Source organism: Mesoplodon bidens (assembly GCF_964165515.1).
Source record: "Mesoplodon bidens genome assembly, chromosome: 4".
NCBI classification, from domain to species: domain Eukaryota; kingdom Metazoa; phylum Chordata; class Mammalia; order Artiodactyla; family Ziphiidae; genus Mesoplodon; species Mesoplodon bidens.
This window is the reverse complement of record NC_138160.1, coordinates 45,460,925-45,474,927: the sequence shown is the minus strand read 5'-3', so window position 1 is coordinate 45,474,927 and position 14,003 is coordinate 45,460,925. Positions and strand designations below refer to the sequence as shown.

General features: G+C 40.8%; 1 pseudogene across 1 annotated transcript; it reads right to left on the bottom strand.

The window, feature by feature from the left end:
• Window positions 1-3,455: 3,455 nt before the first annotated feature.
• LOC308616317 (large ribosomal subunit protein eL33-like) lies at window positions 3,456-3,832 on the bottom strand (annotated as a pseudogene). The gene has a single exon. The product of its transcript is annotated as a large ribosomal subunit protein eL33-like (transcript).
• Between the last annotated feature and the right edge of the window lie 10,171 nt (window positions 3,833-14,003).

Here is a 14,003-nt window from a genome sequence, read left to right as displayed (position 1 = left end):
TTGTCCCAGATGTCTCTGAGACTGTCCTCTGTTCTTTTCATTCTTTTTTCTTTATTCTGCTCTGCAGTAGTTATTTCCACTATTTTATCTTCCACATCACTTATCCGTTCTTCTGCTTCAGTTATTCTGCTATTGATCCCATCTAGAGTATTTTTAATTTCATTTATTGTGTTGTGCATCATTGCTTGTTTCATCTTTAGTTCTTCTAGGTCCTTGTTAAATGTTTCTTGCATTTTGTCTATTCTATTTCCAAGATTTTGGATCATCTTTACTATCATTTTTCTGAATTCTTTTTCAGGTAGACTGCCTATTTCCTCTTCATTTTTTAGGCCTGGTGGGTTTTTATCTTGCTCCTTCATCTGCTGTGTGTTTTTCTGTCTTCTCATTTTGCTTATCTTACTATGTTTGGGGTCTCCTTTTTGCAGGCTGCAGGTTTGTAGTTCCCATTGTTTTGGGTGTCTGTCCCCCGTGGCTAAGGTTGGTTCCGTGGGTTGTGTAGGCTTCCTGGTAGAGGGGACTAGTTCCTGTGTTCTGGTGGATGAGGTTGGATCTTGTGTTTCTGGTGGGCAGGTCCACGTCTGGTGGTGTGTTTTGAGGTGTCTGTGGCCTTATTATGATATTAGGCAGCCTCTCTGCTAATGGGTGGGGTTGTGTTCCTGTCTTGGTAGTTGTTTGGCATAGGGTGTTCCACACTGTAGCTTGCTGGTCGTTGAGTGAAGCTGGGTGCTGGTGTTGAGGTGGAGATCTCTGCGAGATTTTTGCCGTTTGATATTATGTGAAGCTGGGAGGTCTCTTGTGGACCAGTGTCCTGAAGTTGGCTCTCCCACCTCAGAGGCACAGCATTGACTCCTGGCTGCAGCACCAAGAGCCTTTCATCCACACGGCTCAGAATAAAAGCGAGAAAAAGTAGAAAGAAAGAATTAGTAGAAGTAGAAAGAAAGAAAGAAAGAAAGAAAGAAACAAACAAACAAAGGAGAGGGAGGGAGGGAAGGAGGGAGGAAGGAAGGAAGGAGGGAAGTAAGGAAAAAAAGAAGAAAAAAAATAAAGTAAAATAATGTAAGATAAAATATAATAAAGTTATTAAAATAAAAAATAATTATTAAGAAAAAAATGTACGGGTAGAAACCTAGGACAAATTGTGGAAGCAAAGCTATACATACAAAATCTCTCACACAGAAGCATACACATACACACTCACAAAAAGAGGAAAAGGGGAAAAAATCATAAATCTTGCTCTCAAAGTCCACCTCCTCAATTTGGGATGATTCGTTGTCTATTTAGGTATTCCACAGATGCAGGGTACATCAAATTGATTGTGGAGCTTTAATCCGCTGCTTCTGAGGCTGCTGGGAGAGGTTTCCCTTTCTCTTCTTTGTTCTCACAGCTCCCGGGGCTCAGCTTTGGATTGGGCCCCGCCTCTGCGTGTAGGTCGCCGGAGGGCGTCTGTTCTCGCTCAGACAGGACGGGGTTAAAGGAGCAGCTGCTTCGGGGGCTCTGGCTCACTCAGGCCGGGGGAGGGAGGGGCAAGGAGTGCGGGGCGAGCCTGCAGCAGCAGAGGCCGGCGTGACGTTGCACCAGCCTGAGGCGCGCCGTGCGTTCTCCCGGGGAAGTTGTCCGTGGATCCCGGGACTCTGGCAGTGGCGGGCTGAACAGGCTCCCGGGAGGGGAGGTGTGGAGAGTGACGTGTGCTTGCACACAGGCTTCTTGGTGGCGGCAGCAGCAGCCTTAGCGTCTTATGCCCGTCTCTGGGGTCCGCGCTTTTAGCCGCGGCTCGCGCCCGTCTGTGGAGCTCCTTTAAACAGCGCTCTTAATCCCCTCTCCTCGCGCACCAGGAAACAAAGAGGGAAGAAAAAGTCTCTTGCCTCTTCGGCAGCTCCAGACTTTTCCCGGACTCCCTCCCGGGTAGCCGTGGCGCACTAGCCCCTTCAGGCTGTGTTCACGCCGCCAGCCCCAGTCCTCTCCCTGGGATCCGACCTCCGAAGCCCGAGCCTCAGCTCCCAGTCCCGCCCGCCCCCGCAGGTGAGCAGACAAGCCTCTCAGGCCGGTGAGTCTGGTTGGCACCGATCCTCTGTGCGGGAATCTTTCCACTTTGCCCTCCGCACCCCTCTTGCTGTGCTCTCCTTCGTGGCTCCGAAGCTCCCCCATCCGCCACCCGCAGTCTCCGCCCGCGAAGGGGCTTTCTAGTGTGTGGAAACCTTTCCTCCTTCACGGCTCCCTCCCACTGGTGCAGGTCCCGTCCCTGTTCTTCTGTTTTTTCTTTTTTCTTTTGCCCTACTCAGGTACGTGGGGAGTTTCTTGCCTTTTGGGAGGTCTGAGGTCTTCTGCCAGCGTTCAGTAGGTGTTCCGTAGGAGTTGTTCCACACGTAGATGTATTTCTGATGTATTTGTGGGGAGGAAGGTGATCTCCACCTCTTACTCTTCTGCGATCTTCCCCTCGGCCTCGGGTGTAGGACTTTTAAAAAAAACTTAACAATATCATTCTCCCACCTAAAAAGTTTTTAAAGGAATTCATTTACATCATCAAATAACCAGTGTTCACATTTTATTTATCATATTACTTAAAAAAATCATACAGTTTTTCTTGTTCAGGATTAGAATCCAAGTATGTTCCATTCATTGCTGAATGTCTGTTTAGTTAGTCTCTTTTAATCCAAACTTATCCCATTGTGATAGATATTTTTACGTGTCAACTTGACTGGGCCAGATATTTGGTCAAATATTATTTCCCAGATATCTAGTCAAATGTTATTCTAGTTGTTTCTGTGACCCTGTGTTTGTTTTTGTTTTTGGTGGGTTTTTTTTGGGGGGGAGGGATGTAGACTGTGTAAAGCAGCTTGCTCTCCCTAATGGGGGTGGGCCTCACACAATCATTTGATGGTCTGAATAGCACAAAAGGCTGACCCTCTCCTGAATAAGGGAGAATTCCACTTACTGACTGCCTTTAAGCTGGATTATCATTTTTCCCCTTGCCTTTGGGTTCGAACTGAAGCTTCAGCTTCTCCTGGGTCTAGAAACTGCTGGCCTTTGGAACAGAAGTACACCATCAGCTCTCCTGGGTCTCCAGCTTGCTGACTGCAGATCTTAGGACTTGTCAGTCACCATAATCATGTGAGCCAATTTCTTATAATAATTCCCTCTTCTCTAGATTGATCTATCTATCTACCTATCTATCTATACTATTGGTTCTGTTTCTCTAGAGAACCTTGATTAATACGCCCATAAATCTTCTTGTTGTTGTTGAAGAAATTGGGTTGTATTTCCCATAGTTTCCATTGTCCACTGGATTTTGCATCCTGGTCTTGTCATTTAACATGTTCCTCTGTCCTTTAAGTTTCCTGTAAATTGGATCTAATGATTAACCTGATTGACATTGGATTTTTAATTTCCAACTATTTTTTTTTTAGTTTTTTACAGGAGAACAGATCCACACTTTTATTTATTTACTTTCAATAAGTTTAAGTCCTTGAAGGGTACAGCATCACATGGATTCTGTGTCAAATGGCCTTAGCAGGAAGATTGCTTTGGAATTTGGCACAAACCATGCCAGTGTTTCCATGAACATGAGTTATCTTTCCTCAGATTACTCTGGTTTTGTTAGGCTTTCCACCAGGAGTTACTGTGTTGTTCTTTGCTTTGTACACATTAGCACATCTCTTGCCTAGATAGAATTCAGTTTCATCTCGAGCATATACACCTTCAATTTTCAAGAGAGCTGTGTGTTCCCTCTGGTTCCATAGACCCCACTTATAGCCAGCAAAAATGGCCTTGGACCACAGCCTTCCAGACATATTTGTTGTTTTAGAAGTCCTGTTTCCAGCAGGCCTCCACCGGTTCCAAGATGACTGAGCTCCAGGACAATTTTGTGAGTAGTGTTGTGTGTACTTCTATCAGGTGGTACAGAAAGTCCAGTTGTGTTCTTTGTGATGTTAGCAGCCACTGATGATCACTGACGAGATGAATTCATTAGAGATTGCAAGATGCTGATATTCTAATTCTATTGTTACTTCTTTCCATGTGTAATTCTATAAAGAGAAACTTTGCTTGTCAAGTATTGGTTACTCTGAAGTAGTATGTATAGGAAATACAGGAGTAATGATTACTTCTTTGCTCTAGTTACCAGTTTTCAAGTTTAATGAATCAGTTCGCTAGCACTCTCCAAAAGTGACAAATCAGTTGGAGTTTTTTTAAGTATTATTTTAAACACAAGGCTTAAATACATTTGATGTGTTTTAATCTGTTGCAGTTATTAACCTTAGCGATGTTCAAATTAACCATTCTTGGCCAGTGAGAGTTTATTCTAGAAGGCTCCTGAGGTTTTTCTTTTTAATTAGTTAATTAATTAATAATATATTTTTGGCTGCGTTTGGTCTTCACTTCTGTGCGCGGGCTTTCTCTAGTTGCAGCAAGCAGGGGGCTACTCTTGGTTGTGGTGCACGGGCTTCTCATTGTGGTGGCTTCATTTGTTGCAGAGCATGGGCTCTAGGCATGCAGGCTTCAGTAGTTGTGGCACACGGGCTCAGTAGTTGTGGCTCACAGGCTCTAGAGCACAGGCTCAGTAGTTGTGGTGCATGGGCTTAGTTGCTCCGTGGCTTGTGGGATCTTCCCGGACCAGGGATCGAACCCGTGTCCCCTGCATTGGCAGGCGGATTCTTAACCACTGCACCACCAGGGAAGTCCCTCCTGAGTTCTTTTGATATGAACCTGGTAGTCTCTGGAATCAGCCACTTCTCCAAGGAGCTCGAGTTCCTTTTAATGAGGAATGATCTGTAGAAAACACAATCTGGCCACTAGGGTTCTCCTTGCTCCATGTGTCTAAAACAAAATGAGCTCAGAGTAGACCTCCCTTCCTGACTCTTGGACTGAAGAGTTCCTATAGAAAGTCACTTTGCCCTACAGACAAAAAGTTACCCAATTTTTAAGGGTTATGTAGGAAAGTGATAAGAAGTGGAGAGAACTGGTGTAGATTCTGGACAGACACCTACAGTTTATGATCCCTGCCAGAAAAATCAAGTCTTTCTGATCTGAAAACAGCTTGAGGCAGAAATTAACTATGGCATCCCTGAGTCGTGGAGACAATGTAAAGAGGACATTCCATAGTCTACCTAGGCCACCCTCAGGGTCTACATGGCTCCAGATTCTGCCAAGCTGATATCCAATTGGTATGAAAAAAAAGACCACAGACTCAAAATTTAAAAATAAGTCTTTGTTATTTCCAACAATTGCATGGCAATAAGGGAGGAGGGAAATGCTCACCAGCCAGTAGCCAAAGGACCATCACACCCTGGTTCCCTACCACACCAAGGTTGTATGATTCCTTTTATTCTTAAGAGGACAAGCTGAGATCCTCTAGTCAGTAGGGAAGTTGTAGCCTCAGGACTTTCAGGTAACGAGAAGAGGGTCTCCAGACACTTAGGAAGCAGAGATAAAATTTTGTGATACTTATCAGGGAAGAAGAAAGTGGGCCTTATTTATAATTGTAAGTTTAAAAAGGTAAAAAATGCTACTTTAAAAAGGGACTGAAACATGCATTTGAATGGGATCACATTGTTAGTCCTGTAAAACATTAAGCACTCCTCATTTTGTGGAGACTTCAACTCTCTTTCTGTCACTACAACCATTTACTCTCTCCTATTGTGGAGGGGCTGATTTTATCTTCCTTGATCAATAAGACCTTGCAAAGACACTGGCATTTCATTTCTTTTTCCCTTTCCTTTTTAAGGGATTTAACTTTGGAATCTTCCAAAGGAAGTTTGGCGAATGCCAAATTCCCAGAATTTTGGGGGGATTTCTTTGTTTTAAACAAAAATTGTACCTGATTCTTCTTGTTCATGTTAGTGATCATCTAATCACAGAGTCGAACACTTTCTCCCCTATACAAAAAAATAAACTAAGCATGCTTTACAATAAAATCTGTCTTTTCTGATAGAAACCTGAGCCACTGAAAATAAGAGAAACAACTAGAAGCAGAGTAGAGTCCCAGACTAAGGTCTATGTTTGAGAGGCTTTGAAAGTAATCCCTGGGGTTTGAATTATTTTCACAAGGGTTATGAAATTTTATTTAAGTTTGTTGCTCCGTTTTGCACCTCTGCAATAAAAGCAAAATGACAACCAGTACATAAGGGGTTAGCTTGACAAAGTAGACTTCCTTGTGTTAATTTTTAAGTTTTTTTCTTACTATATCTGTCTATAGGCAGATACAGATAGATGTATGAAAATGTTCTTGCCTGTAAAATTGGTATTCATAAATGTGTTGCCGATGGATCACTTGGGCCTGTACACATACCAATTAGCGTGACCACTTCCATCTTAAAATCAAATCTAAAAAACAAAATTTATTTTATATACGTATGTATATACATAAAGGACTGTGGGTTGTATACAAACTATTGCAAACACTCGTACAAATCTGTCTTTTTTTTTTAATATAAATTTATTTATATATTTATTTTTGGCTGTGTTGGGTCTCCGTCGCTGAGCACGGGCTTTCTCTAGTTGCCACGAGCGGGGGCTGCTCTTCGTTGCGGTGCGTGGGCTTCTCATTGCGGTGGCTTCACTTGTTACAGAGCGCGGGCTCTAGGCACGCAGGCTTCAGTAGTTGTGCACATGGCCTCAGTAGTTGTGGCTCGCGGGCTCTAGAGCGCAGGCTCAGTAGTTGTGGCGCACAGGCTTAGTTGCTCCGCGGCATGTGGGATCTTCCCAGACCAGGGCTCGAACCCATGTCCCCTGCATTGGCAGGAGGATTCTTAGCCACTGCTCCACCACAGAAGTCCTTGCAAATCTGTCCTGATATAAAGGAAAAGCAAAATCTGTATAACATTATTACTACTTGAATGCCTCTGTGACTGATTTTTTTTTCATTTTAAATATAAACTTTTTTGTGGAAAAAAAACCCAAAAAACCTTGCATTCGAGAACTGCCCCTTCACCCTTGCTCTGATACACTGATATATTGCCCATTCACAAGACTTTCTGATTAGATCTCTCTTTTGTTCTTCTCACTAAGCAGGAAAACCAGTGTAGGCCCTCTTATAACCAGAAAGGATCTCACTGTCCAGGATGCAATAGGGAGCTTCTTAATAATCTCGGTCACCTCACTTTCTTAGGTTTGACCCACAGTCAGACTCCCCAAATTTCGGATCCTTCCTCCTTATCTGCGGAGCTATCTCATCAGAGGAGCTTGTGATCCTCATAGATCACCTCCAAGAACACAAGTCCCAGAAATAGGTGAATGACACTCAGGCACCTGAGCAAGTAGGAGGGTGGGTCCTGGCATTAGATTACCTGGGATCAACTTCTAGCCCCATCACTTGCCAGCTCAGTGACCTCAGCCAAGTATTTAACTCAGTTTTGTGTGTTTTAGCATCCTCTGAAATGGTGATTATATTAATTCTCTACCTTGTACAACTGCTATGAAGGATGAGCCAAACCCTGCATGAAAAATTCTTCGCATGATGTTTTAAGTTCTGGTATATAAAATGTTCAGTAAATGATATCTGTTATTATTATCTTTCACGTGGCAATGTAGTCTTCTGAAAACAGAAACAGTTCAACATCTCTGGACAGAAAATTCCAGCCTTAGTCGTTGTCACTCATCAGTATTGCTTTGATATTGGATTGCATTCTTTTGTTTGAATTAATAACCTTCTTTGTTTCTAGAAAAGAAGGTTTGGCTTCTGGTTTTACTTTCTAGAAATCTTTAAGGGGCCCAACCATCCTGCCCATTGTAGAGGGGGAATCCCCCCATCAGACACCTGGTGTGGGAGAGTCCTCACTCGTGTTTAGTGTGATCTTGCCTGTGCAGAGCCGCTTTACTAAACCCTTCTCCTCCACCTGCCCCCACCAACATGGACTTGCTGCTCCTGATATCAGAAGTGGTAGCATCGCCCCACTCGGTCACCTGTGATTTCTCTCTCACTCAGAACTGGAATCCAGCCTTGTCGGTCCTCACTGACAACACTTTGTTTCCAGATGCCATTTTCTTTCACCTACGTTTGGGGTAATAGCCTCCTTCATTAGTCACCTATATCTGCCTGCAGTCTTGCCTCTTTCAAGTTCACTTTGGCATAAGAAGGTTATTTCAGTGGATGGTGCAGGTCTAGGTCAGACTGGAAGCTGAAGAGAAAAAAGAAAATGGAGACAGTGAATGCAGGGAACACATAAGGAGCTTACCTGAGAGCAGAGGAGAGAATGGAGATAAAACAGGTTTTCCAGAATGATCAACAGGAAAATTCCTTAAAACAAACATGATTATGGCCAGGGGGACAGGGATGAAGGATGAAGAAAGCAGCCTGTGTCCCAGGATCTGGTGCGAGAAGAAAAGAAAAGATAGGGTCATTTAAGGCTTTCATTATGAAACATTTTTGTGTGTTTTCAGACATCATGATAAAAATATTTAAGTTCATTTTCTGTATTATGGTCCAAATGCATAAGTCAGCAACGTTTAGATAACATTAATATAGTACAAGGAAAAATCAGTGAACACTATATTATTTTTTTATTCCTTATAGAGGTACGAAAGGAGGATTTTTTAAAATGTTGTAACCATTAATTTTAACTTGTTTTCAGTTTCTATACCCCAAATGAAAGTTTTTTTCCCCCAACACCAGGGCGATTTTCTGTCAGTAAGTGAGCACACTGGCAGTAGCAGCTTTCACATGAATCCTCCACCCACACTTCCACAGAGGACAGTAAGATGGCACTCAGAGCCTCAGAGGGCTCTGCTTCTAAACCCAAGATAACTCTCATTCAGCCCTCCTTTCCTTAGCTTGCAGGTTCCTGTTTTGTTTTGGATAATAGACTGAGGGTTTTTTGTTTCTGTTTTTGTTTTTTCCTTTGTTGACTCTTTATAGGAACGCTTGAAACTTAATTCTAGATTGAAGTTTCCCACCAGGGAACACCATCACACTTTCAATCTTTGTGTTCTACAGCAAAGACCACCTTTACTGGGCTTTGTCTTCATCTCATCTGATTTTTCTGGTTTATTGCATTTATCTTTAGTTAGTGAATTAAAATGTTCCATCTGCACGATAAACCTCCCCAATGGTTAAATACTTCACAGTTTACAAAACTATTTCAATGCGTTGTTCCTCAACGCTGCTGTGAGGTAGGCTGCAAAGTTCCTTGTGGCTTCATTTTATTTTATTTTTTAACATCTTTATTGGAGTATAATTGCTTTACAATGGTGTGTTAGTTTCTGCTTTATAACAAAGTGAATCAGTTATACATATACATATATCCCCATATCTCCTCACTCTTGCATCTCCCTCCCTCCCACCCTCCCTATCCCACCCCTCTAGGTGGTCACAAACCACCTAGCTGATCTTCCTGTGCTATATGGCTGCTTCCCACTAGCTATCTATTTTACGTTTGGCAGCGTACATATGTCCATGCCACTCTCTCACTTTGTCCCAGCTCACCCTTCCCCCTCCCCATATCCTCAAGTCCATGCTCTAGTAGGTCTGTGTCTTTATTCCCGTCTTACCCCTAGGTACTTCATGACCTTTTTTTTTTTTTTCTTAGATTCCATATATATGTGTTAGCATACAGTATTTGTTTTTCTCTTTCTGACTTACTTCACTCTGTATGACAGTCTCTAGGTCCATCCACCTCACAACAAATAACTCAGTTTCGTTCCTTTTTTATGTCTGAGTAATATTTCATTGTATATATGTGCCACATCTTCTTGATCCATTCATCTGTTGATGGACACTTAGGTTGCTTCCATGTCCTGGCCATTGTAAATAGAGCTGCAATGAACATTTTGGTACATGACTCTTTTTTAATTATGGTTTACTCAGGGTATATGCCCAGTAGTGAGATTGCTGAGTCGTATGGTAGTTCTATTTTTAGTTTTTTAAGGAACCTCCATACTGTTCTCCATAGTGGCTGCATCAATTTACATTCCCACCAACAGTGCAAGAGTGTTCCCTTTTCCCCACACCCTCTCCAGCATTTATTGTTTGTAGATTTTTTGATGATGGCTATTCTGACTGGTCTGAGATGATATCTCATTGTAGTTTTGATTTGCATTTCTCTAATGATTAATGATGTTGAGCATTCTTTCATGTGTTTGTTGGCAATCTGTATATCTTCTTTGGAGAAATGTCTATTTAGGTCTTCTGCCCATATTTGGATTGGGTTGTTTGTTTTTTTGTTATTGAGCTGCATGAGCTGCTTGTAAATTTTGGAGATTAATCCTTTGTCAGTTGCTTCATTTGCAAATATTTTCTCCCATTCTGAGGGTTGTCTTTTTTTCTTGTTTATGGTTTCCTTTGCTGTGCAAAAGCTTTTAAGTTTCTCTTCTATAACTTTAAATAAATGTCATTTATATTTAATAATTGGATAGAAGATGCAAAGATAAGTTATGAGAACATGATATCACTTAGGACACCTACATTGTTTCTAGAATTTATATGAGATAAACGTAACCACTTATTCATTTTGGTTTATGTTTGATGTATTTTATTTAAGATCTTTGTCTTATGGGTGAATGTTCATAGGACAATTTATACACTGGAATATAAGAGCATACATAGAATTTTTAACATTTGTTGTCCATCCTACATATAATTTTGAACTAAGTAGGAAACAAAAAATATGAAATATTTTTCTTTCTAGTTTATAGAAGAGCAAAGACTAACGTATCTTTTAAAATGATCTCATTAATTTAAAAAATAGGGAACTGAATTGTAAAATTAATAGTGCAAACAGTTTGATTTGTGGTGGCATTGGGCTTATGAGTGAAATTTTCTTCATTTTATTTCAATTTATGTTAAGGCTGTTACAGCTATCGTGTATGACAAATAAATTAAATTAAACTATTGAAAAAACCCACAACATTATACATGATGTATATATAAATTATTTTTTTCAATTAATTCTATGTTTAAAAACATTGAAAACTATTAAAATATCTCAACATTTTTGTAATTGCATCTGAGGCTAATAATTTTCAGAGGATTGGTTATTATCATAGATAAGATTAAACCAGGTAAAGAATCTGATTGGTCGTTAATAATTGACCAATAGAAAGATGTAGCTATTATCTAAAGTAAATGAAGTATTTTAATTTAGTTGCATAACATAGAATACAGTGAATTCTCAATTAGAACAAAATTAACCCACAAATAACCAGAGTTTCCTTTGGTCAATCTTTTAAAGAGAAACAGGGAAAATCAAGAACACACGTACACTATGTGTCTATATCCGCCAACTTTTAGTATGTGTTTGGCTCTGCTAGAGACTGATGTCAATTGTTTTGTCTAGATTTAGAAAAATTTTTATGAAGTTTGAAATTAAAGGTCAGTACTGAGTTAAACAAAATTCAATTAAAAACACTGATGTCCCCAAAGAAAATAAATATTTTCTACTCAGTATAAATTAAATAATGCATAGTAAGGTAAACGAAATCACAAAACCACAGCAGCATTTTGTCTTTGACATGGAGTACAGATGAGAATTTTAGATGTAGCCTGTGGGCTCTGCAAGATATTTATTCTTTCAAATCATGTCACGTTGCCTAAGCCAGTTTAGTTGAGCCAGCATTTATAGACCTTTCGCCTGGGGTAGACATTGTGCCAGGAGCTAGAGACTCCAAAATCGTCAACGTTGGCCCCTTTCCCTACTGCTCCACCCCCCTGGAATTGAACAATGGTATTTTGTTTGCTTAGCCATTTAAACAAGCGAGAAATGTTATGGAAATGATGTAAAACATAAAAGTATGTTTAATGAATAATTAGAAAACAAATGCAGGTATAATCACCCCACTAAGTCAAAAAATAATACAAACAGTAGTGTGATCACTTCCCAGAGCAAGGGATAAGACAATGCTAGCATCCCCAAAGCACCTACTACTCCCTGTGATCTTTGCCAGTAACATCCCTTTTCATCTCCCCTGGAAGTAACTTCTCCTGATTTTATAGTAATTACTTCTTTGTTCTTCTTTCTAGTCTTTCAAACCTTCTCCGTGTGCATCTCCTCAATAATATAGTTTAGTTTTGCTTACTTTTGAACTTTATGTAAATGCAACCATATTGTCCATATTATTTTTTTCTTGTTTCTGTCATTAAACATTGTTACATTCATCCATGTTGCTCCATGTAGTTTATCCAGTGTAATTGTTCTTTACCACGATTTTACTTATCCATCCTACTGTTTTTTTTTTTTTAATTAATTAATTAATTAATTATTTTTGGCTGCATTGGGTCTTCGTTGCTCTGTGTGGGCTTTCTGTAGTTGCATCGATCAGGGGCTACTCTTCATTGCGGTGCCCGCGCTTCTCATCGCAGTGGCTTCTCTTATTGTGGAGCACGGGCTCTAGGCGTGCAGGCTCAGTAGTTGTGGCTCGCGGACTCTAGGGTGCAGGCTCAGTAGCTGTGGCACATGGGCTTTGTTGCTCCGTGGCATGTGGGATATTCCTGGACCAGGGCTCAAACCCATGTCCCCTGCATTGGCAGGCAGATTCTTAACTACTGCGCCACCAGGGAAGCCCCATTCTACTGTTGATGGAAATTAAAACTGGGTCCATTTTGAGACTCTTATGAACTGTGCTTACTCTTGACATGTCCCGTGGTTCTCATATGTGTGAGTTTCAGTCTTAGGTGTATACCCTGGGGTAGAACTGGGTGGGCATATCTTTCACTTTATGTGTCAGACTGTTTTCAAAGTCGTTGTACTAATTCACATTTCCAATGCAATGTATGAGAGTGTGCTCATTATAGAACAGTGGTGTGTGTGCTGTGCTCCACATAGCATCCTTCAGGGGCTGCAGAATAGGGCAGGGTAGGAGTTGGCCAAGTTCTGTGTCCCTCCCCACCCCCAGTTCATTCAGTGCAGTTTTCATGTTTTCCATATTGAACATCAGCAATCTTTTACTGGAAAAAAAGTTTGCATGACTTAAAAAGAGAGGGATTGAAAATAATTGATCTGGAAGACAAATTATATACCTAAAACATTAGAGGCTCAATAAATGTCGAATGTTGAATGATGAACAAATGAATGAATGATAAAAAACACACTGAATGAATAGTTTTTCAGAAATGAAGGTTATAAGAGAATATCTAGTTCCTTCCAGCTATGGCCTTTGTTCACAGGGAGATAGGCAACAGGGAGAGGTTATATGAAGAGCTGGGATTTGTCTTTGCTTTTATTTCTATTTTCCAGTAATCCAGAGAGGAACAAAGAGAGTAGTGTGAGTTAGAAGAGAAAGAAAGAGGATAGAGACGGAGATACAGAGAAAGATGAGAGGGAGGACGGAAAAGTGAAGGAAAAGGTTAGTTCTTTTTCTCTACAAGTCATGCTCTTCCATTTTGCTGAGTAGGTTCCCAGAGCACAATCTGAAAACCAGGTGACCATGATGAACTCCCCTTTCTTGGTCTCATCGCAGCTCAGTTTCTCCACCTTTGAGTTATTTTGTTCTTGATGCTTCTTGGGAGCTTGCGTTTGTGTTAGTCTGGAGTACCTCACCACATCCCAATTGGTCTCCCCAGCTGCCCTTTGGCAGGTCATTACAACTCCCTTATACACAGCTACAAGAACTTACCCATGACTGGGTCTCAGGGTTCGTAAGGAGGCCAAGGGCCTCCAGAAACTGTCCCCACTGTTGATGTCCTACTTGTTGATGTCCTTCACCACTATTAGCTTGTAGGCTCTTTTAGTTCAGACAACTCATATATAAGTATATATGCCTGCTACACACTTATATAATCCTTGATGCTGTATCAACCAGAAAGGAAAACATTCAAGAATCTTGGGAGCCTTTTATTCCAAAAATGATTAACTAAAAGGAATGTTATCTTCTTAATAACATTTGTCCTCATTTTATTCAAAGTGCTTGTATAATTTAAATTCTACTGGTGATGAGAGTGGTGAGTTACCTGAAAGTAATCAATACTATCTACTTTAACTTTTCTCTTTTCTTTAAGGCTCTGTTTCAAGTTCTTTCACTTGTAGGTATACACATTTTCCAATTTCAATAGAGGCTTTTCTTCTCTTTAGAAAAATCTC